This window comes from Ambystoma mexicanum, chromosome 12 (assembly GCF_040938575.1).
Source record: "Ambystoma mexicanum isolate Mex_15411 chromosome 12, UKY_AmexF1_1, whole genome shotgun sequence".
In the NCBI taxonomy this organism is placed as follows: domain Eukaryota; kingdom Metazoa; phylum Chordata; class Amphibia; order Caudata; family Ambystomatidae; genus Ambystoma; species Ambystoma mexicanum.
Window position 1 is genome coordinate 269,238,439 of NC_090936.1, and position 24,299 is coordinate 269,262,737.

Sequence of the window (24,299 nt, forward strand, 5' to 3'; positions counted from 1 at the left end):
GTTTCTCATGCTTATTGTATTATGGTGTCAATGTCTAAATATTATCCACAGTACAAGTATTTTCTTTTAGCAAACATGTTTGATTGAAGGGAATGGTATTGTTATCCTCAATCCAGGCATTAAGCCCAGCTAACAAAACACAGCAAAACGCTTTGCTGGTGCATCCAGCAAAGCCAAGATCCTGCAGGTATTTGGATCATTACGCAATCCCCTTTTGTAGGCAGGGACATTTACACTGTTAGTCAAGATTTTAGGAAGAAGGCTAGTTTTAGTAATCACCAGAAATAATCTGTGCAGCACATTAGCCCACCAGAAGGGATTCATCCTCAAGAGTACATTACAAAGATGGTCTGGTCCAGGCACCTGAGATTGATTAGTGCTTTTAATAACATGTGTGATCTGTTACTCTCAGAATGAATAGTGCCATCTGTTATTTCCAATATTATTTTATCACCAGTAGGTCTTAAACCAATAGAGTTACTGATACAAATGACCCAGTCTTCTTGTAGTGCCCCATTTGATAAAGAATGTGATGGTTTGGAGTCATTAACTATTTTCCCAAAATCTTGGGAGTTCTGGGAACTAGAACAGAGAACTAATGCTTGCCAGCCTTCTCTGTTGAGTTGCTAAGAGTGAGCTCTTAAACACTTCTGATAGGAAGCCTTCCTTTCTCGAACAGCCACAATTAAGTCACCTGCTACCATATCACTATGATTAAGGGAATGAAGATCATGCCTGAGCACCTTTTTTCCAGAGCATGTCTCTTATCGAAATGGTTACGATGATTAATAATCTTATTAACTATGGTTTCATTTGTGTCTCGCTTTCTTTTGCAAGAGATATTAGCCACTTCTTTGGTAGTTCTCATATCATAGTCTGCTAGATAGGGAATAGCATAAACGTTGTTACATTCGCTTAGGTCCAATTCATTGCAATTAAGAATAAAATCACTCTCCATGTTATTGATTAAGTTGTTAGCTTTTTCCAAGTTATGGGAACTCAGGCTAACTCTTTTCGAGCCTCGATTAATAGTAATATTACCGATTAGATCAAGCTTCTCTAGGTCCAAGAAAATAAGAAGAGAGTAATGATCATTTTCTTTTCACTAGTAATCACCTTCATGTCTACTACGTATGGCAGGAAAGTTTGATAGACAAATACAGAATCAATGGTAGAAGCACTATTCTTGGAGATCCTGTTATATTGGGCCATGAAATCACCACAGCAATGTTCATTCTACATAATAAGAACGTGATGATACATTAAACGTGCCAATTTCTGGTGTTTAGCATCAGTATCATTCTGATTGGAATTAGAAGCTTTAGCACAAGTCCCACCCTCGTTAAAAGTAGAATCAAGTTGTATCCTTGCATATAAGTCACCCATTATACTAGAAAGTACATAAGGTGGCATATTGATCTATCAATTTATCCACACCTTTAATAAAGTGGGTGTTTCCTATTAGAGGATGGATCCTAAACATTGATAAGAAGCAAGGATGACATATGTCCCTTCTGAGACCACCACTTAAAAATGCCAGCCAAGACGAATTCTGACGCGGCTTCTAACTTGTTTGAAAGGAATTTTTAACACTCATAAGTAACCCCCACCCATTAGGACTTCCTTTAGAACACTTAAGAGCGTGTATCTGTATCATATGTCTACCATCTAAATGTAGTGAGTCTACTAGCCATGTTTCTTGTGGTACCACTAAAGTTAGCAATGTTGTCAAACAAGCCATCATCTCCAGTATAATGGGAAAATCCCTGAGTGTTCTAGGATAGGAGTGAAAGCAAATGGTTAGGGTTTCCGCGTAATCTGCGGTTGGTGAATCAAAGACATCCACTGCCAGTACGTATTCGCTGAATCATACGTTTCCTCTAGTACAGGCTCTGTATTTACCTTTCTTGCACCATTACCATTAGTTGCGACTGTAATGTTTTTATTATGTAGTAAGTTGGTCATGCTCAAAGTAGAATGATGACTACCTAAGTTCCTATCGCTAGAGTTGAGGGTGTAGTGTGAGTGACTGGCCTTTAAGGATGCCAAGTTCTTCATTATTATCTCTAAACGTTTACTACATGGAGGAAACAGTTGCACAAGTCCTGAGAGATTCATTTCATAAATATTGCGAAGGCAAAAAAGACTCTGCATTGTTAATGATTGACTAACAGTGTTAATTTGACATACCAACTGTGATGTAATCCCTAAAATATACATCAGCTGGAGCGAAAAAGTTCAATCGAGTACTAGGTTCAAGATTGTCCATGTTAAAAAGCTGCTCCAAGTTTTCTAAAATGGCTGTCTTCAGGTGAGACAGGCTTAGTATTCAAGGCATAGTGCTTATTTATACTAGAACCGTACGTAGTCAGTCGTTCTAGATAAGTAATCACGCATGTCTTTAGCTCCTGGAGCTACTTCTCTATGAGGTTTCATTGTAGCAGATTCTGTTGGCTTAACTTTACCATTCTTTCTCTTTTTGTTCATCTTGTTATTGGTCGGTGCTCTTTCTTTCAAGAGGCACAATGTCATTAATATCAAGATAATTTGTGATAGGACTTGTTGACAACGATCTAGAGTTTATCAAATTGAGTATCTGTGGTGCACTTTGTTATTCTCTTTGTGTGTTTTTCAAAACGTTATCCCAGGTTGCAGCAGCTCTACTGACCCCTATCGAGTCTAGGACTGCTGGGTACATGGTTGGGTGGTGTCCGAACACACACACATGAGAATTAATTCCTCAAGAGCAAGTGCTTTAGCTACGCTCCTCATGAGGCTACCTGCTTCCCAAGAGATAGGAGGCAATGAACAGATGGCGGTGTTATGGGAGACAGCAATATGTTACACTGAGATAGTTGCAAAAGTATGTTACTGTTTGAGGGGTTACAAGGCCTGAGTACGAGGGGCTACCAAGATGGATGGCTGGTCCCATTGGAGAGAAACTCACTGTTTCAAGTTTATTGCTAGAAGGGGGTTAGTTTCACTTATTCTGCCGACTGCAAGTAGGGCGTCTGCAGAGAGATGCAATCACTACATCACTAGAATCACACTAACAAATGAAATGCCAGTAGATATATTGGGGCTCATAACTTTCCCGGTGTAGAATTAACATGTCAGTATTACCGTATACCAACATGTTTCTGAACTGGAAAAGTACAAGTTTGCCTGTGGGATGGAGGAATCACCTCCAGCCAAAAGCCGGAGGTAATTCCACCACCCTATCGGCAAAAGTAGATGGTATTACCAGCACTGGTATTACCAGTGCCAGTAATACCAGCAAATCCCTCATGGAGTCATATGAGACTCCATGGAATGGGGATTTCCATCCCTTACAGGCACTTGTAGTCCGGCGGCAATACCGCAGACCCAGTGCCAGTAACGGTGTTACCATTTGCTGGTATCCTGGCAGAATTTCTGCCAGGATACTGGCAAAGTTATAATGAGGCCCATTGTGTTTAGGTACTCCTATATGTGATAGCCAATGGGGATGTGTAAATTGTAAACACCTGATATTTTGTATTATATGTTACTCTTGCGGTTTTCGTCATTAATACTGTAATGTAATGTAATGTGGGTGTGTCGAGAGTGTTTCAGTCTTCCTGTCCTATGAGACTCACCTCCCGGACGTTTTTCTTTTATTATCTAATTTGCATACAACTTTGTTTTCTTGCAACTCGTGCATTTCCAAATTGTTTCCTGTATACCAGTAAGGGTCTGCATTTGGTGAACCCAACGTGATTTCCAGGGCCGCCCAGAAGTGCCGGGCCCTCTGGCACACACCTCTGCTGCATCACCCCGCCGCCAGGAAGCAGCGTGTGCGCATACCTGAAGAGAAGCAAGCAGATGCAGTCGTCCCTATAGATCTGTCCGGTTTATGGAGGGGGAGCGCCGGGCTGGGCCCTGCTGGCGATTGAAGGGGGTGCGTGGTTGGGAGGCCGCAGAGATCGCATAGTATGTATAAAGTATATGTTGGATGAAATTTAGTTTTTCTCTCTCTCCTGGTCCTCCATGGTGTGTCTCCCTCTCTTTATCTTTCCCTCTCTGTCTCTGGTTTCTTATTATTAATGGCGCAAGTGTATTGACAGAAATATTTGTGAGGGAGATCCCCTTAAATGGGGAAAGACAACATTGTGATATAAGTGATAGTCCTATGTATATTGAAAGGATGGGTTATCCCTCATTTCTGAGGTGCAAGGGCCCTGCATGAGGTTTTGAGTATCCTCCTCTCAAAGCAAGGAGACAGAGGAAGGACCTATATCAGTGTGTAAATACATGTTTTTTTATTTGATGATGACTTGCATTTGTATGTGTATGTTTAGTTTGAGGCTGGCATTACCGGCACACCAAGCTATTGGTTCTGAAGAAGTGTTAGCAATTGTGCAGACAAGGGGTCTTTGAAGTCGGATCTTTGAGGTGATTGAGTAAACAAAGGTGCCATTTGTGACAGTTGCAGGGTGTCAGTAGAAGTGTGAAGAAACTGGGCTTTGTGAGAATTGAAGATTGGAACTCTTGGCATTCATGGCAGCAGGTGTGGCCATTGGGCCGGTGTAGTTACAGTCTTGTGTTGAAAAAGGAGACACCATTGGAGCACATGTGCAAAGCACTCTTTCAGTATAAGGAAAAGACTTTGAAGTATCACACAGAGTGGGTGCAGGGAACAGTGGGCAAAATGTTTCCAGCATGACCTGAAGAAGGCACGTATGATGAAAGAATTTTAGAGCATGTGCATACGTACTTGTTGTCCACTTATAAAGGGAAACAGTTGAACAATCAGCAGTATTTTAGGTTTATGGAAAATGTTTGTTGAAGATGGGAGTACCCCTGACAAGAATTCCCCCGAAAGTAGTGGGAGGGGGTTCATCTTCGTGGTTACTTTAGCAAGCGCCCCACCCCCCACATCATCCAGCACCCCTTCACACCATCCTGGGTCCTATCCGTTGTGATCTTCCGTAGGGTGCACCAACCACCAGTTCTCTCCCGCCACTGACGGGGAAAGGCAGGGCAGAGAAGGTGAGGGGAGCAGCCAGGGATTCAATAATTGCTGACATTGAAAGTAAGGCTCTCTGACAGCTAGAAGAGACATTGCAGAAAGTGAAAAAGGAACTATCACGAGTAGTGCAGACTCAGAGCACCCTGCAGGGATGAGGGGACGGCCAGTGTGCACCTATATGTGTTAATCAGTGGATGTCAGGACAGATTCTCTTTAAGATTGAGTGGAAAATGGGTGGTGACCCCCCCAATTCCGACTCTCGAGGATATCCATATTATATACGGGGCAAGTGAGGGGGGTCGCAGGATGTGAATGATAACGAGCGTAGAAACAGTGGTTATGGGGAGCTAGAAGGCAGCAACGAAACTGGGTGTGAATCCAAGAAGTAGGTAGAAAGGCCATACAGGCGAAGGCTTAGACCACTTCCTGGTCAAATTGCGCCAGCTAAAACTAAGAGGCGGGTGTGGGTCACTCGACGCAAGTCACTGGGAACAAAATTGCACTGCTGCAGAAGGGGTTGGGGACCACAATAAGTACCATGGCCACGTATGGATCGGAATAACTTAATGAACTCACTGCCTTCCATCACTGCAAGAGGTGGGTTTGGTGGTACGAGGCCTCGGATGGGCCAGCAATGGGAAAATGTTGCCTGTGAATGTAGAAGAAGACCAGCAATGTCTTATAAATACAATGACCGAGCCTATTGCCCGCTTTCCAGCAGCCGCACTACTGCAGCACACAGCTTCAGTACAGCACACAGTAGCTGCTACGTCTATAGACCCAAGGGGTCATTACTTATGCCCCATGCCCTGTGCAACAGCAAGTACAATCCCTAGTGGAAAATGACCCAAAGACACCCGCACAGCCATGGAAAACAATGCCCTACCTCAGTGCACAATAACACATTACCCAAGGGCAAGCATGCTAGGGGGTAGCCCCTTTCCGCTCCCAAGGTCGAGCACCTTTTCCGAATAGGACAGCCGAAAGAGAGCTTTAGTGTGCCCACTACTGTAAGTAATCCCTGACCCAGATAGGGAACCCTGGGTGGGAGTGAAGGTAGGGGGTCAAACATTCTCTTTTTTGGTCGAGCGGGTGGAACACAATCCTGCATCATGGAGGGCTTGTTTCCCATGTCAGACAAAATAATGGACTTGCAGTGTTTTTCTGGGGTGGTTGTTTCAATTCCCTTCACTAAAGAATTACCCATCACAGTGGGTAAGCAGGATCTATCAGCACCTCTCTTGTATTTACGAGACTCCCCAGCTAATCTCCTGTGTATAGACCTAAGGAGCAAGTTGAACATGATGATTCCTTTTTCAGAGAAAGGCAGAGTATGCTCTTCCCCCAACATGTACCCCTCTGCCGCAGCTATAGTAATACAAGCACTCTTTGCCCACAGCCACCAAAAGGTGCGCCGTTCCACCAAGATTTGTTCCTCTATGGGGTAACTGTCATGCTAGGATGGGTACAAGGGATTAAGGGCAAGATTTTACATGTACCTTCAGAGTTTCTCTTGACCAGCTGGCCAGGGACTATTGGTAAAATATACTTGAAAGCAGTAATTTCTAAAGCAGACATGGTAATTCTGTCCAGTGTGGACGAGGAAACCTAGAATGGTACAAGGTTATTGCATTGACCTGACACAGCCATTGAAGGATGTGTCTGATGAGTGGCTGTTTGAAGGCACTGAGGACAAAGGGGAAATTATATTTGAAATGTCCATTCCCTGCCAGCTGGTAATATAACACAGTAGTGCCACACACCATGCTCCATGCCAACGCAGCATCACCACACTTACAGGAAGATTTGTAAAGGGTGCCGAGAGAGTTGTAGAGCAATGTCCCACATGATGTAGCGATGCTCAAAAGCATAGGTGAGGCTCGCATTAAATTGAAACCAGGCACAGTTCTGCCTTGAGCAAAACAGTTCCTCATTTCAAAAGAAGTGGAGGAAGGTATCTCCTGTACCCTAGAGGCACTATAGCAACAAGGCATAATGCAGCCATCAGAATCCCCATGTAACATGGATATTTATCCAGTGAAAAAGTGAAAGGGTCCTCTTGGAGAATGGCACAGGAGTTACACCCCTTGAATAACATTGTAGAGGCAGCATTCCCAGTTGTTCCCAACTCTGACACCATCTCATGTTATATCCCCTGTGAGGTGGTAGGAGTAAGAGACAGACAAAAAGTTGGAATGTTGATTATCAAAGACTTATTCTCAAAATAAAAGGGGGAGTTGGAGGAAATCATAACTTTACCTACTTCTACGAGGGGTTTCCCTGCCACAACAAAACTAACAAATTAAACTGTCACTGTCAGAATGTCCAAGGTTCACCTTGCTGTGTCCAAATCCTAACCTGTCCCTCACAGCTAAACTTAGGAAAAGGTGAAAAAGGGAAAATGTCCCTTGACTGCCGACCTGAGGCCCGACCTTGTAGACAAAACCCAAAAGTTCCAAAAAGGTGTAGAAGGTAAATAAAAGTTCCACTAGACTCAAGGGGTTGCATCTAGAGTCTTGCCAAGGTTATTCAATATTTCTGTATTTTCAATAGACAATATGGGCCCCTGTCTTTTACTTGACATGCCTTAATGCCAAGCCTGATGACAAGGGCGGGTAGTCAGGATACTTCTTTTCAAGCTCTCTTAAGGGTTCCTGCTCCTCTGCGAGCAGGCCCTGTTCCCAGATGTTATGTCGAGGAAGAGACCACTGATTCTTTCTTGTAGACTTGGTCTGAGATCCTCAACCCTGTCTGAGTAGGTTAGGTCCCCAGATATCAAGATGTGAAACAATGGCCTGGCTTTCTCCCCCAAGTTTTAGCTCTGTCCTTCTGCCAAATGTTTTCAGGTCCCATACCCTTGCCTTGGTTCTCTGCTTCAGTTTGCTCTTCTGCCAAATAGAGGACCCAAGGGTTTCTTTCACAGTGATTAGTACATGGAGTGGTTGATATCGAATGGATTGTGAAATGTATACTCATATATTTGTATATACTTCTTCTTACCTGTTAATTCCTTCCTTTTCCCACCCCCATTCTCTGTATTCTGTGATCATAATTGTAAACATTTGTCTCATTAATCAAATCGATTTTTGCTCTGGAATAATGACCAAATGCTGTTTTGATTTTCTTATGTATTTTGAATATGTGCTTTATTAATGAACCTAGCCTTGGTTTTAGGAAGACCGCATGGTCGAAACATGTGTCACAAAAGGGCTATTCAATAAATATTGATTAAACATTACAACCATCCTATTTTCATCATCATTGATTGGAGGCATTGGCGCTGTATGTGGGTTAACAAGAATTGTATACATGCTACATATTAAGGTTTGGGAATACCTTAGTCTACCCTGTCAGCAACAGCCAGGAACCAGTATGGAATAAGAGTGGTGAGCGGAGTTACAACTCCCAACAATTGCATTTTTCTTTCACAGTGTTCTCTTTCCTGGGTTTCACTTTCACCCACAGCCTTGGTTTACTCTCCTGCCAAGACCTCTGTCTGTCACTCACATATAAAAACTTAATTTTCCTCTTTGATAGCACTTGGGGAGCACTTCCCCAATAAGTGTTCCAGAACCCTTTGTCTGATCTGCTCACAATGGGCTTCATTACGAGGTTGGCAGTAACCCCTGGTGCCACTGGTGGGTTGAACGACCCCGAAACACTGTTTCCAGTGCCTGACTTCCTGGGGCCACAGGGACATTACAAGTCGCGTTGGTGCGGGAAGTCAGGCGTTGTATTAGGTAAGTTCCCATTCCTGTGGAGTCCCATAGGAGTCCCTTAGAAATCCACGTGAATGGGGACTAGGAAGTACCAGCACTGTTGGTAATGGTGCCAGTGCTTCCATGACAACTCTGCCTGCAGGGGCCATTGCGGCCGGAAGGGTCAGACCTGCCAGGTGCAATGGCCCCTGTAGTCAGATTTGTAGTGTGGCGGTCCGGAAACAAGGGTGTCGGTAAGTTTACCGGCACCCTTGCTTCAGGATCACCACACTCTAATAAAGCCCAATGTTTTTATCATCCATTCTCTCTCTCTGTTCCACAGCCTTGGTTCACTTTCCTGCCACGTTCTATGAATGTTGTGAGTTTCTCCAAAGTTCATGCTCCCCCTTACTGTTAGTCGAGGTATGCTGTTCAGATGGGGTCCCAGTTCCCTTTCTCTAGATTATTCCCAATGTTCTTTTGCTTTTGCTTCACCTCTGCCCACAACCCTGGTTTACACTCCTGCCAAAGTCTGTGTGTATCCCTTCTGTCTGCCAGTCGGGATATGTCCTTCAGATGTGGGTCCCAGAAACCCTTTTCCTTGTCACCCTTTTCCAGGGAGTATTTCTCCTTTACTTTGTTTCCTGTCCCACATGCTCTGTGGGTCTCCCCAACCACCAGACTACCCATCATGATACCTGTTGGGCCTTGGTTGTCTGTCTCCAATAGCTTTGCGGGTCTCCCAAGGGCTTCGGTGGCAGCAGGACCTCTCCCTGTTGCTCACAGGCTTCCCCTGTATTCTGCCCGTGCTTTGTGGACAGCCCGGCAGCTCAAGTTCCCAGTGGGTAGGTTGTCTCCCCTACAGTTCACTTCCCGCTTCCTGTGCCTTCCGTGGATCTGCATCACTCCAAGACACCGTCAGTTTCTCTTCCCTGTGTGTCTGAGCGGCACCAGTCACATTCTTGGTCCACACTGAGCAGAGACGGTAGAAGCCATTGTTCTGTTCCCTCGCTGTCTTTAAATGACAGCTGGTCAATTACGTTACTACAAAGTCTAGAGCATATGCTGGCATTCAGGTCGGTGATCCTCATTACTAGTTGTCTCTTGCTCGTCCCAGTGGTTTCTATCTGAGATGTCTTACCAAAGCACATGGGGACATTGGCATTAGTGAATGGAAAGGGTGTTGAGGGAAGGTGAGTGGGTGAAAAGGATACTGTGTTCTGCCATGCTCACCACTGCTCTCATTGGAGTCCCCCTTTCCCATGAGATCCTGCCAGTGAGTACCACTGCAGGGGGGCTCTCGGGTTTCGGCCTCACCTGCCTGGCCTCATGGGAATGGGCTCCCCGCCTGAAGCAGTGACGAGACCATGTGTTTCACTGTTATAGACCTCAAAAATACATTCTTCTCAATCATATTGCACCCTGTCATACCTTACAATGTTCACTTATCGGGGCCTGAGGTACCAACACACTCAATTGCCTAAGGGGTATTACAAATCCCACAGTATTTATAATAGGGTGCTGCAAATGGATGTGGGAAACATACACATACAAAGCATTGCGATTCAGTATGTAAATGACCTCAGGGTTTGCAGTGCAACAGAAGACCAGTGCAGGGAGGATTCAGTAAAGCTTTTGACTTTGTTGGCAGAAAAGGGTTATAAGGTAGAGAGGAATAAACTGAAGCACTGTCAGCATGAAGTTGTGTACCTAGGACAGATATCCTCAGCAGAGAGAAAGATCACTCCGGAAAGGGTTATCACAGTGCAGATCATGCCACAGCCAGCCAAGGTTGAGCAGTTGCAATGGTTTCTGGGTTTGAGTAACTATTGTCAAGCATGAATATTCGACTATTCAACATAAACCAAACCCCTACTTCAGGGGTTAGAAGAAGCACAGATAGCTAGAGGGCCTCTGGTCTGGGTGGACCAGATACTTGAGTCTTTTTAGGAACTTAAAAAGGTGACCAATAGTGCACCTGTTTTAGCTAAACCAAATTACAATCTTTCTATTCTTCCAATGGTCAAGGGATGATGGCTGTCCTCATGCAGAAGACATCACTGGGACTTATGCCACTTGCTTATAACAGTGGTCTCTTGGACCAAGTGATGCAGGGACATTATCTTTGCAAATGGGCACTGGAGGCAGCAGGGTTCGCAATACAGAAATCATCTACTATTACAATGGTCTGCCAAGTAACTCTATAAGGTGTCACATCATCAACCCAGGAACATTCGTTGCAGAGCCAGTACAGGCAAACGATCTGGTGCATGATTGGGCTACTTACCAGGACTGCACTGATGAACTAGGGCATGGTAATTAAGATGCACTCTGGGAAGGAATTATGCTTTTTGTTGATGGTTCATCAATAATTGACCAGAATGACAGTGTTAGAAGAACATGGGCAGTGGTTGTCGGCATAGAGCAAGGGCAGTACATGGTGTTGGTGTGAGTGCCCCTACCCCCAAGTTATTCTGCACAAGCAGCAGAACTTGTGGCCCTAATAGAAGCATTAGACATATCCTGGGGATTTCCCACCCCCATTTACTCTGACTTCCCACCACCATTTACTCTAATTCAGCTTATGCCACTTCCATTGCACTCAGGCCTCTCAGGATGGTGCTGGAGAGGGTTAAACAAATCAGACAGCAAACCACTCTACTGTCTAGGATTTTGGATGCATGATCCCTCCCCATGGCAGTGGTGAAATGCGCAGCCCACATGAACAACACATACCCAATTTCCCTTGGCAATAGTGTGGCGGACCCTGCTACCAAAAATGCAGCATACCTATCCACTCCAGATGGTACAGAGTACCCATGCCTTGAATTGCCCCTACAGCAGGTAGACAACACAACACCTTACAATGCCCTCTACATAGCTCTGCTCATCAAGTTACAAGCGCAAGTACCTGAAGAAGAAAAACAAATATGGGTTAAAAAGAGGGTGTTCCCTTTCTCCTACTGATCTGATTTGATCACAAAATAGCTCAGGAAAATAAGTAACGCCCACCATCACCCGTGACCAACTGCATTTCCTGGCACACGCATCCGAAGAATATATTGCTGAAGACTTACAGGAAGAATGGTTCATACCAAACCTCCAAGCGATACTTACCAATTTTATAGTAAAGTTCATTATATGTCAACAGTACACCATGGGGCGTACACCTAAGACACTCAAAGAAACACTGCCCCGCCCATCTAGTCCTTTCCAACACCTCCACATTCACTATGTCGACATGGTTAACAGGTGCAGTAGCTACCGTTACCTTATTGTTGTGGTTTGTCCTTTTTCACAATGGATTGAGGAGGGCCGCTGTGGCAGCCCTGATGCCAAGTACGCTGCCAGCTCTTTGGTGTGCAAAGTGTTTCCCCAATGCGGCACATGTGATGTCATCAGATCTGACAATGGAGCTCACTTCTGCAATGACATGTTCAGAGAAATAGTATCTATGCTGGGAATAAAACCCACCTTATGTTCAGTGTACCACCTTATGCCAACAGATTTATGGAGAGGCTAAATGGCATTCTGAAGTAAAAGCTAGCTGTGTCCTACATTGAAACACTCCTGGTTACAATGTTTACCTCTCACCCTTTTTGTGCTGCAAATCAGTTCAGGGTCACATCATCACATCACTCCACATGAGATAGTGACAGGCAGGAGGCTGCACACTCCTCTCCCACCTGTATGTACAGCCTCCGATGCAAACCATTGTGCACAGGTTTTGGGTAAAGAATTTCAGGGATATCTTAGGGAACTTAACAAATATGTCAGATAAATATATCACCAGGTTGGACCTCAGCATCACAAGCTCTCCCCGCCTTTGCCAGGTGCCTCATCACAGCAGCAACAGGCTTCATCACAAGAACAGCATCCACAGCTTCTTCCCAGTGACAATATTTATGTCCACAACTTTGTAAGAAAGTGGATGGAACCATGCTTCGAGGGACCATTCGAAATAATATTTGCCACCTCCACAAAAGTGAAGGTAGCAGGATAGCGCCCATGGATACACCTACATGACATCAGGAGGGGCACCAATTCCCCGAGCAACACCTTCCCCAACCATGGCAGAAGTAGGCGGGAGTGGAGAGAAGGTCAGCACGGTCATATTCACCTCTATGCAATTAATAAATCCATTTTGGCATAAGAACAGAGGTTCATCTAAGGGGCAAGACAATCTAGATTAAAAAAAAACAGATTTATGACTTATGTTGTTTTGATCTTTTCTCTCTTCTCTCTTTTTTTTTATGGTTGAGATCAAATAGTTCCTTCTCCGGGTGTGGAATTGGATAAAGTGAGAAGCCTGGAATTGTTATCATTATTAGAAATCATAACACCCATTAGAAGAATAGGTACTATCTGTAGAGAACCATTACCCATTATTAGACTCACTGTTAGAATCTTTGCTATGGAATCATTCCATTATTGCATTCTGTTTAGATATCCATAGTACATTGCTGAAGTAGACACCATTACCCAATCACATATTAGACTGTCACCTTTGCATGCATTTGCATATTTGCTTATAGATTGATATGTATGCATATAGTGCTTGCCATTAGGAGATAAACATGCTGCCACTTTGCACTTTGCCATTTGAAATAGAATGACACTTGCACTTGCACATATTTGAAGTGCCATGGTAGTGTTTTAGAGACACAACATATACTCACCATGATTTGCTGTTCATCTATGTTTGCATTAGATATAGCGCTTAGGCTGACAGAGAAAATGCATTGCTTGCACCACACACACACTGTCATATTTGAAATGCATGAAAAGCCATTCATACATTGTTATGCTTTGTAGAGACACATTTAGAGACTGTTATGTATGTATGTATGTTGAGTCACTTAGAATGAGTTTGCATTATGTAGTGCTTGTATTGTGAGAGAAATCATAAATGCTAGAAAGCATTAGGCTGGCATTTGAATCCATTTGCTGATGGAGAAAGACACTGGGCTCAGTGCGGAGAATTGTTTTGTAAACATTGGCAGGTAGTACAGATCTACCTTGTCCTAGTAGAGACGGCCTAGGAAGCTTATCAGCTTGGCTGGTGTGCTTCGCGGAGAGAACCACAAGGGTTGGGGCCATGAAGGGAGTGACATGGAGAGATGGAGGGAGTGCTTTTGCAAGAGAGGAACAGGGCCTAAGAGTGCATTTTGTTATACAGAGTGAAGCCTACAGTGGAGTGAATGGAGAATGGGTATGAACAGTGAATAGAGGGAATAGATGGTGTTTCGCACACAGAATGGTCTAGAAAGAAAGATATGATGTTCCAATGCCACTTTGACACGCACGCAGTAACAGGACATGCCGTGCAAGGAACACGCACGCACACAGACAGGCAGGCATATATGCTGACACAGAGAGAGACATTCTTAGAATGCAAGTAATTATAGAAATATGGTGCGTCATGGAAGACTATAACCAAGGAGGCTAGAATGGGCTGGAGGGAGACTGAAGAGTTGTGAGTCTGCACGAGAGAGTTGTTGGAGAGGAGCTGAGGAGAGCTACGGTGTTCGGGGGAGTTCGAGAGAGTTGTAGACAGTTGGCTGGAGATGGTGCTGAGGCTCTGATGAGATCGAGAGCTTGGCAGTTGGCAGTCTTGAGGGCTGCCACTGACTGATTGACAACAGAATGGGAAGTATGGTTTTGGCCTTGGCTAAACTGATGGAACAGACAGACAGACACACACAGACACACACACAGACACACACACACAGACACACACACAGACACACACACACACACACACACACACACACACACACACACACACACACACACACACACACACACACACACACACACACACACACACACACACACACACACACACACACACACACACACACACACACATGTTTGGGTGAATGGGGAAACTAGACAGGGATTGTCTAGAGCGTGGATGGTGTGGATTGATGGTGTGGATTTACCCATGAAGGTGATGGTTGACTAGCGCTTGCACTAGATTGCATTAGAACCACAAACTTGCAACACAGGCTTACATAGTTACTGCATGGTAGCTTTGCACCAGAAGTATAAAAGGTGCAAATTAGACATAGCATTAGAACTGCCTGCATTGTCATGCATTATGCTTAGCTGTGTGTATATAAATAAATGTATCCCATTGTTACAAATTGAATCGATTCTCTGTGTTTTCTTTGTGTCTTAATGTTATTTGTTATTTGTGTAAGTATCACAGTGCAAATAGGGCCTGATAGGAATGCAGTCAAGGGGGGTATAGTGATCCACACCCCCAATAGGAGATTGTCAAAGATTGTCTGAAGACCGGAGAGCGTGCTTGCCCATAAAGGGGGGAGGGGCAACACGATGGTTAGGGGTTTGGTTTTTTCAGACTGACACGGGGAGGAGGGTATAATGGCAACATTGCAGATGTACCAGCAAATATTAGTTTCTCTATGATTGGTGTAACAAGAGATATCAATAACCCAAATGTTTTACCAGATAGAGCTAGTGATGTGCATTACTATGCAGATGATAATGTGTGGTACAGGCACATGAGAGTGGTTGGAAGGGAGAAATCGAGTGAGCCCAGTTTTGTTTGGTCATTGATCCTGCATACCTGGAGAAATAACACCAATGGAGGCACAATCCTTACTGCACCTAGCTTAATCCAATGTGCAAGGGATGGTCCAGGGACATTCAATAAACTTACAGTGGGGGGAGCTGACACTTATATATATGAGCACACCTGAGGATAAAGGGTTTGACCGAGGAGGTAACTGCAAATAAACTGATATTAAAGTTTCCAAAAAGTGGGGGAGCAGACTTTGGGGTGAAAGTGGTTACAAATAACGAGATAGCATGAGAAATTAATGGAATGTATCCTTGTATCTGGAATAAGCTGGACATGGCTTGACAAGCACAAACCCACTAAAGTAATAGAACTTTTTTGATTCTCCCTGTGTTTCGGAGGCAGCAGCAATATATTTTTGGAAAACAATAAACTGTGGCAATACTATTAGCATCCTGACCTCTAAACTGGCACTGTGGCACAAATGGATACCTTCTGGGTATCCGGTGGACTGGCCTATGTGCAGTTACCATCATCTTGGGGTGGGGAGTGTGTTGGCTAGCAACCCTGCAAACTCAATGCTGGTATTACCGAATGTAAACATTACAGCATTCTGTGAACCGCCTATGGCAAAGAAAGTTCACAAAATGCATTAGCAGACCCGTTGGTATCTGAGCTTGCCACGTCACCAGCAAAGCAACTACATATCAGAAGATACCAGTAAAGAATTAGAAGATATCCTAGCTGAGTTTTGACTGTTCAGCAAGACAGATACATATTTTGCTTTACTGTTTACACCAGGAATACAAGCAGCAGAACATGCAAAAAGGCTGCAGATCACCAGGTGGAAGCTAATACAGATGGCCAATGAAACAGAACAAGGCCTAAACACATTAATGAAGAGCTTTGAGCAATTAGAATAGTGTCTCTTCAGAACAGGTATGCCTTGGACCTCCTGACAACCATGGAAGGAGGGGTTTCTGCCAAGATGGGTGCATCATGTTGTACCTACATTACTCCGAATTATGCAAACAATGGGTCACTCACCCAAGCAATAGACACACTGCACAAATTGCGCACCACCATCGAAAAGGAGGGTGGTGCCACTGTAAGTGACTGACTGATGTATGTTGTTTCATGGGTACACACATCACACTTAGATTGTGAAGTTTAGCAACACAGCACTTTTAGATCTATTTAAGAAGATTAGAAATGCATCACACTTAGACAGATTGTGAAGTTTAGCCATGTGGTACATTTAAATAGATTTTTGAAGATTAGCAATGCTTCACATTTAGTTAGATTGTCAAGATTAGCAATGCGCCACACTTGAATTGTGAAGTTTAGCGATGTGGCACATTTAGATAGATTTGTGAAGATTAGTCATGCGTCATACTTAGATAGATTGTGAAGTTTAGCCATGTGGTACATTTAAATAGATGTTTGAAGTTTAGCCATGCAGCACATTTAGATAGATTTGTGAAGATTAGCCATGCAGCACTTTTAGATACATTTGTGAAGATTGGCCATGTTTCACATCTAGAAAGTTTTGTGAAGGCATGCAGCACTTTTAGATAGAGTGTCAAGTTTAGCCTTGCAGCACATTTAAATAGATTTCTGAAGATTAGCTATGCATCACATTTAGATAGATTGAGAAGATTAGCCACTTGCCACATTTAGATAAATCTGTCAAGATTAGCCATGCAGCACCCTTAGATACATTTGTCGAAGACTAGCCATGCGTCACACTTAGAGAGACTGTGAAATTAACCATGCGTATCACTATATAGAATTGTGTAGATCAGCCACATATAAGAATCTAGAGAGTAGCCAATGTACTAACCACCCCGCTCCTGCTTCCTCCAACACATCACCAAACACTGTACACACCCACTGGGCTAGCCAATTTATGCACTAACACGCATCCAACATAAGTGACACAAGCCTACAGCAACAAACCTGGACACTGGACCTTGCCCATACGGATACAACAAGCCAGTGCGCATAACATTAATACCATCCAATCTACACATAAAACACACAGACACACTCCTACATAACAAAGCCAGTGCACACAACCTACCATCCGCAAGCCAACACACACAGACGCCAATTTCTCCTGGTTCTGGACCAATCCTATCACTCTTCCCTCACTGACCAACCCCATCCTCTTTCTTGCAGAGCCACGTGTGCACCTCGTGTCTGCCCTTGGGTGGTAGCAGTGTGTGAATCATTATAACATAACATAACATGGGTACCCTCCTGGGTGAGATACGGTCTTTAAGGTATTGATACCTGTGCTGTTTTTGCTACTTGTGTTCCTTTACAGCTGTCAGCTGATCATGGGGTGCTGTAAAACAACAATTGGTATGGCCACACCAATGATGCCACTTACACTGCAGACTATTAAAGATACACCTCTCTTTTTAGATGTTGAAACACTGGCCGGGAGTACTGGGCTACTGAACTCCGACAAGCCTCACATGGTTAGGATAGATCACCTAATTGTGCCACCAGGCACACTTTTTGACCGTCCATATGATATTGAGAATTAAATAGAGACATACATCGATTTTGCAGGAGATGGAGATTGCTTTTTCTTGCTATGCAGCACGTAAGGGTATAACTGGGATCCTAGAAATGTTAGGAAGGTGTGGGTGCCAGTTGATCTTTTTAATAAGATAAGAGATAAGCGTAGAGTAGTTCATAAGTCGCTCATGCATATTGGAGCCCACACCTCCACCAGGCACTATAATGTCACATCTTTCAAGGAACATGCGCCTAAGAGCATGTATCTACTCTAGACCTGCCCATGTCTCTGCCCCATCAGAGTTTGAGACTGTTACGCTCACCCGGTCTCTGTGGGGGCATTGGGGCACGGTTGGAGCCCTCCCTGGACTTGGCTCCCCTGTATCGGCTATCTTCCCCAGCTGCTGCAGAGTATGCTGTTCTGGATGCTGGTATTGCCCCTGGGAGAAGATGAGAGGCAATGAGAATGGCATGGGCATGTTGCAAATTCCCTCGATCCTTTCGTGCCTCTGCGTCCTGCAAGCTCACCTGTTGTTTTGTAATGCTGAGCTCTCCGTCCGGCTTCCTTCTGCAGGGGCGCGTAGAGTGGACCTAGTTGCTTCACTGGCCCGAGGAAGTGGCGATCCAGACCGGACGCGATCAATCCACTTGGAAGGTAAGTCTTTTGTTATGATTATTGTTCGTTTATTATAATGTCTTTGGCAGTGAGTCCTTTGCCTTGATTGTAAAATAATAGTAATTCTTGCAATGTCTCTTCTCTTCCCTATTGGTGTGAAGATGGTAGATCGGAATCGTGGAGTGGTTCCAGGGATTTCCTTGAGGATGATGGAACTCTCAAATCAACAGGTAAGTTGCTCGTTAGAATGGAGTTCTAAACTCAGGTATGGAGTGGCCAAGTGTTCGTTATTTATAAGATTTCTAACCTGTTGTGTTCTTTTTCCCTTGCAGGAGCGGTCTGGTGGCATGGAGCATAGTCTGGATGCTCAAAGCCCGTTCCATGGCCCTGGATGAAGATACCGTGAAGATGAAGAAAAGAAGAGGAGCTGCTGCATCGCTGGACGTCCGGATCGGGTGAGGAAAGGCTCCGACTCTGATGGCGATGGAAAGCAGGTAGGGTGCGCGCACAGTGATGGAGCGGCTGGAATCAGGTAAGGTGCGCCTTTAGCGATGGAGAGGCTGGGATAAGGTAAGATGCGCCTTCAGTGATGGAGCGGCTGAAATCAGGTAAGGTGCGCCTTCAGCGATGAAGAGGCTGGAATAAGGTAAGATGCGCCTTCCACGATGGAGTTGCGGGCTTCAGGTAAGATCGTGTTTAGAGGTGGAGTAACAGGAACCGAGCTGAGGAACAGCGGTAAGCATCACGCTGCAAAGCAGAATAACGCGAAGCGGGGGCATGTGGTTGGGCTGGCCTAAATAGGCTGGCTATGGCCCCTCCCTTTGGCCCCGCCTTGTGGCTCCACCTTGCCCCTCCCAGGAATTCTTGCACGTGCATCCCAATGATGTTCTATGGCCACGCCCGGCCCTGATGCATGTGCCTTAGGCACAGAGTGTGCAAAGCACACTGTTCTATGAGCCTGGCGCCAGAGGTGCCAGGACGGGGTCCATTTGGACCCTGAGGGTGAGGAAGGCCTGGGCCGTTGCCCAATGGCCATGACAGAGACCCCACAATGTGCCATGCCCCATCATGTGGCTTGCCCACTATCAGCTATCCTGCTCCTTCAAATCAGCCATCACTAATGCCTCACGCATGCCTATCTATGGACATCCCAACTAACCCCTGTGATACCTTTTCAGCCCACCTTTCCACCAAGCTGTATGACCTTACTAGTCCTGACCCAAGCTGTGCTATTAGTCATGATATATTTGCTTCCAATACTGTGGAGCCACCCTAAAATCATGTAGAAGTACTACTAAATGACCCACAAGGCAACCACCTGCCGGAACAACCATCACTTGCTCTAAAATGCCCCCCATCTAGTACCCTCTCTAGCACATACACCACTTATAACAAAAAATGATCTAACCCTGCAACTACTACCTTAAATGGAGCGCTAAAGGGAGCCATAGTTAATGTAAGGTCCATTTTAGCACAGTCACTAGACATCTCTGACCTGATCATATCCAATAACCTTGACTTGTTAGCCATTTCTGAGTCATGGCGGCATGCTGCTTCAGGCCCAGCCCTTTCTCTAGCGGTCCCCCACTATATCATTCACCAGAAGGATAAGGCAGATTCCACAGGTGGGTGGGGGTCACTGCCATAGCCAGAGACTCCCTTCCTTTGAGAGAATTATCAATGCCACCATCCAGTCTGGAGGAGTCTTGTCTGTTAAAATTACCTGCTCCCATACCTCCACGATAACTATTCACTCGGATTACAAGGTGCCTAGCCTTCCACTCTCCTTTGCAGAAGATATTATACAACTCCTATCTGTCAATGTCAAGCCATCATCTAAAATTATTTTCATGGCGGACCGCAACATGGGCTTCAATGACAAGTGCCATGTACCTAGCTAACTCTATCAAGGCTCTAGGCTTTACACAACATATCCACAGCCCTACTCAGGCCGTACCCTGGACTGGCTCACAGACTCAAACTGTAACATCACAGTCAATTCCAATCTGCCGTGCCTCTGGACTGATCACAACAGCATTTTTCTAAATGTATTTATAAAGGGCTGGGACTGAGCCCATAGGCATGGAAGCACTATCTCTTTTGTGATACCAGAACCTAATTTGGCCCTATTCTGACAACACCTTTATGCCCAGCACTAACTAGAAATGCCTGGAACATTTTCTGGGGAATTGGGGAGGACCAATCAAATCAAATTTCTAGTATAGATTTTCTTGGATTTGATCTTCTGTAGGTCTGTAGATATCATGTCTCCCACAATGGGTAACAAGCATCAATTGCATATCTTGTGACAGTTTGTTGACATAATGGTTCCAGCGATCATTTGCCACAAAGAACCTTGTTCCATCCAGCATTAGTCCTTCAGCTTGTCCATCAGTCATTTAGCTTCTCCTTCCAAGCAAACACTTCTTCCGATAGTCAGTACTTATCTGGGTTTGACTCTGTCCATACAATGGAGCTGAACAAGTTCCTTTGTCCACAATGTCCTCTGGGAGTCCTCCCCTCCAAGACATCTCAATGAATGACCCATTCCTAACTAGACCATGTGCACAGTCCAGAATGAATTCAGTAGGTCAGGGCCAAAACTCTATTAGTGGGAGCACGCCTAAGAAAAAAATACATAGAGAGATTGCGATGCTAACTGGAGGAAGTCCATAGATTCCACAACAGCATGTGCTCGGGAGTCACTTGAGAGTCTACGGTCATGATTCTAGACCAGGATTTATGCACGACATCATCTCTGATAATTCTCATCTGTTCATTCAGGTAGTCCTGAATCTCTCAGTATGCAACATCCCATTCGAGTTGTCGACCTGCAGAAGCAATGTTAAATTCGTTTTTTATAGCAATGTCTGAGTGGCGGAGCTCAAAACTTCAATGATTTGAAGCTCCCTCAGACTTGTATCTTTGTTTGATAGTGGAGTTCCAGTTATTAGTCATTTAACTTTCTCCAGCTGTCACAGTCTATCTTCATGCACTTGGCCTTTATAATCACTCCAGGCTGAACCGATAAAATCAATACCATCCCAAATCTGACCTTCCGAGTCTCTTTCTTCATTCTGTTACCTGACATATCTTAGTGTTGCACCAGCCAAATTGCAGTTCCTACAGAGCAGTCTCAAAAGTTAAACATTCTTTGGAAATTTGCCAATGGATGGAGAAATTGCACAATGCCAATGTAGTGTTCAACACAGTCCACCGCCCTGGCAACATTTTTTCTTCAGATAAATATGAATACCAAAATTCTTGGTGGCTTATTACTGTGAGATTACCTAAACAATCAGATCCTGGAGCGTGGTAAAGTGCAAGGTGAAGCAAGCTGCAATCCATATGCGAAATGGGCAACAGTCTTACATAATAAAGCATTGGGTACTCCATTTACATTTTCCCGATGTTCATTTTGTTCTGTACTCTATGTCTGAGCAGATAACCATCATCACCTGGATTTTGTCCTTCTATTGTGCTATCATAGGTTCCTTCCCTTTTCTTAGCAACTTGATAAAAAGACTCGCCCTTTGTAGAATCCTCACCTGATATATTTATTGTTTCTGTTCTTATGGTTCCATTAGATGACCATTGGATTAATCTTGGACGTAACCTTTCTTGTTCTGTAAAATATAGGTGGACTGGACAGTAAGAGGACAAATCTGTTCTACATAAAGGACTAGGCCCTCATCATCAAGAGTGTAACAATTTCAGGAGACATGGTAGCTGTGGTCACATCTTCCATAGTTGTTGCTGCTTTAAAAGTGACTTTTGAAAAGAGAATGCCATTCCCTTTCATTATGCAACCAGTGGCAACTCAGGGGCTTCTGGCCTCACATCCAAAGAAATGCCCTTGGCAATAATTAGTGCCACATTCCTATGAAGCAGTTCCACAGTTGTCCCTTTCCAAATCACCATTGAGCCTCATCACAAAGTTAGCGGTCCGGTAATAACGATACCGGTAAGGGAATACCGGCATCGTTTACCTAATCAGTGTATTATGACCTCCAATGCTGGTGCTACCGGCATCACCAGAGACCCGTTGTGACCGGGAAGCACGAACCCGGAATGTGCGCGGGCACGTGGCAGCCGTGCCAGTAACAATGGCATGCCGCAAAGTAGGGCACATTACAAGTTGCATGGACAAGCACATACCGGCATTGAAATGCCGGTAAGAAGGGCTACCACGATGCCGGTAACACCGGCATCGCAGAGCAGCTGTTAACAGCAATCTGCTGTGTCCATACCTGCCACAGGAGCACACAATCAGCACAGGTGGAGGCAATGGAGTCTGGCCCAGCACAAAAGGAGCACACCCACACACCACACCCCTTCCAAGTCCAAAATGATACCACTAGCAGTTGCTATACAGGAGCCGGAGGAAATGCCTGCACTGCAACTCCTTGAGCAGGCAGTAAATTATGGAATGCAGAGGAGGCGCAGGAGGAGAAGGCGGGTGAAACTGGGAAAACACATACCACCAGTGCAGGCAGTGGTACCCCGCGGGTAGCCAACAATCCCACACATAAGGGACAGTCCATTAGACTTAACCCCTGCACAGATCCACACCCTGTACTGCCTGGACAGGGACACCATCACCACCATAGTGGACCTCACCCATGATGATCTGGTCAGCCTGATCAACATCCGAATCGCCATCCCCCACTCTGATGAAGGTAGTGTCTGTGCTCCACTTCCTGGCCACAGGAACCTACCAGAACACAGTGGGTCAGTTGCATGGCATCTCACAACATCACACAAGACCCACATATCCCTGCCGTGGACTGCAGAGGAGGTGAATGCCACCATAATTGCATTCTATGCATTGGCAGGCATGCCAAACGTCATTGGTGTCCCATGTGGAGCTGATAGTCCGGCATGCCGTGGAGGTGGTGTACCGTAACCGGAAGCTATACCACTCCCTCAACGTCCAGATGGTGTGTGATGCAAGCAAGATAATTACGCATTGCTGTGCTAAATACCCAGGATCCACACATGATGCAATGGTGTGGCGGAACTCCACACTTCCCCGCTACATGAAACGACACCCTGCACAACATGCCTGGCTGTTGGGTAAGTCTGACCACAGGGCCATGGGGGTTGTTGTTGGGGGGGAACCACAATCATTTGCAACCTGTCTGCTGTCTGGGCCACGGGGGATGTTGCTGGGTGGGGACATCGCCCTGGGTGGCAACCACCACTGTGACCCAAATGAATTCAACATAATGCATGAGATGGCAATGGATGCAGATGTGCCATGGCTGCACAGCAATGTGTAAATTGTAGCTACACACATAGCGTCCGCCACTGCACATGCACATGGTACATCATCAGAGCGGAGCCACAGGTACCACAATGCATCTTCCTGCAGTCAGAAAGCAGAATTCACATATGCGCAGCAAAACACATCACAGGCCATGCAGCCATGACTGTGCAAAATAACAATGCCTCTCAGGGAATCCCCTGTCACTTCCCGTGCCCGACAGGAACACCGCAGATCACCATGGAATTACGTGCAGCTGAAGGCACGCCTATTAATCCTGTGACACATGCGTGTAGAAAACAAATTCCATCAAGTAGTCAACATCGACAATATATGTGCCAGTGGAGGTTGAACAAGACAGTACCTAAATTCCACCATGCAAGTTGACACCCTGCGTCATCAAAGGAACGTATCCCTACACTGGTTTACCATACCACCAATTCCATTGTGCAATGGTCAGATGGGTGAGGTGTTGAGGGACATGTGCATGGCGTCATCACATAGTAGAAATAATGATAGGCAAACCTACGTGTTTCATGTTAGACATCCGGCTAATGCATCATAAAGTGCTCAACATGCATTCTGAATCTTCCTCTGCCACACACGCATCACATGTGAGTATATCATGGACCTTCTGACCTCATCTGTGTGAG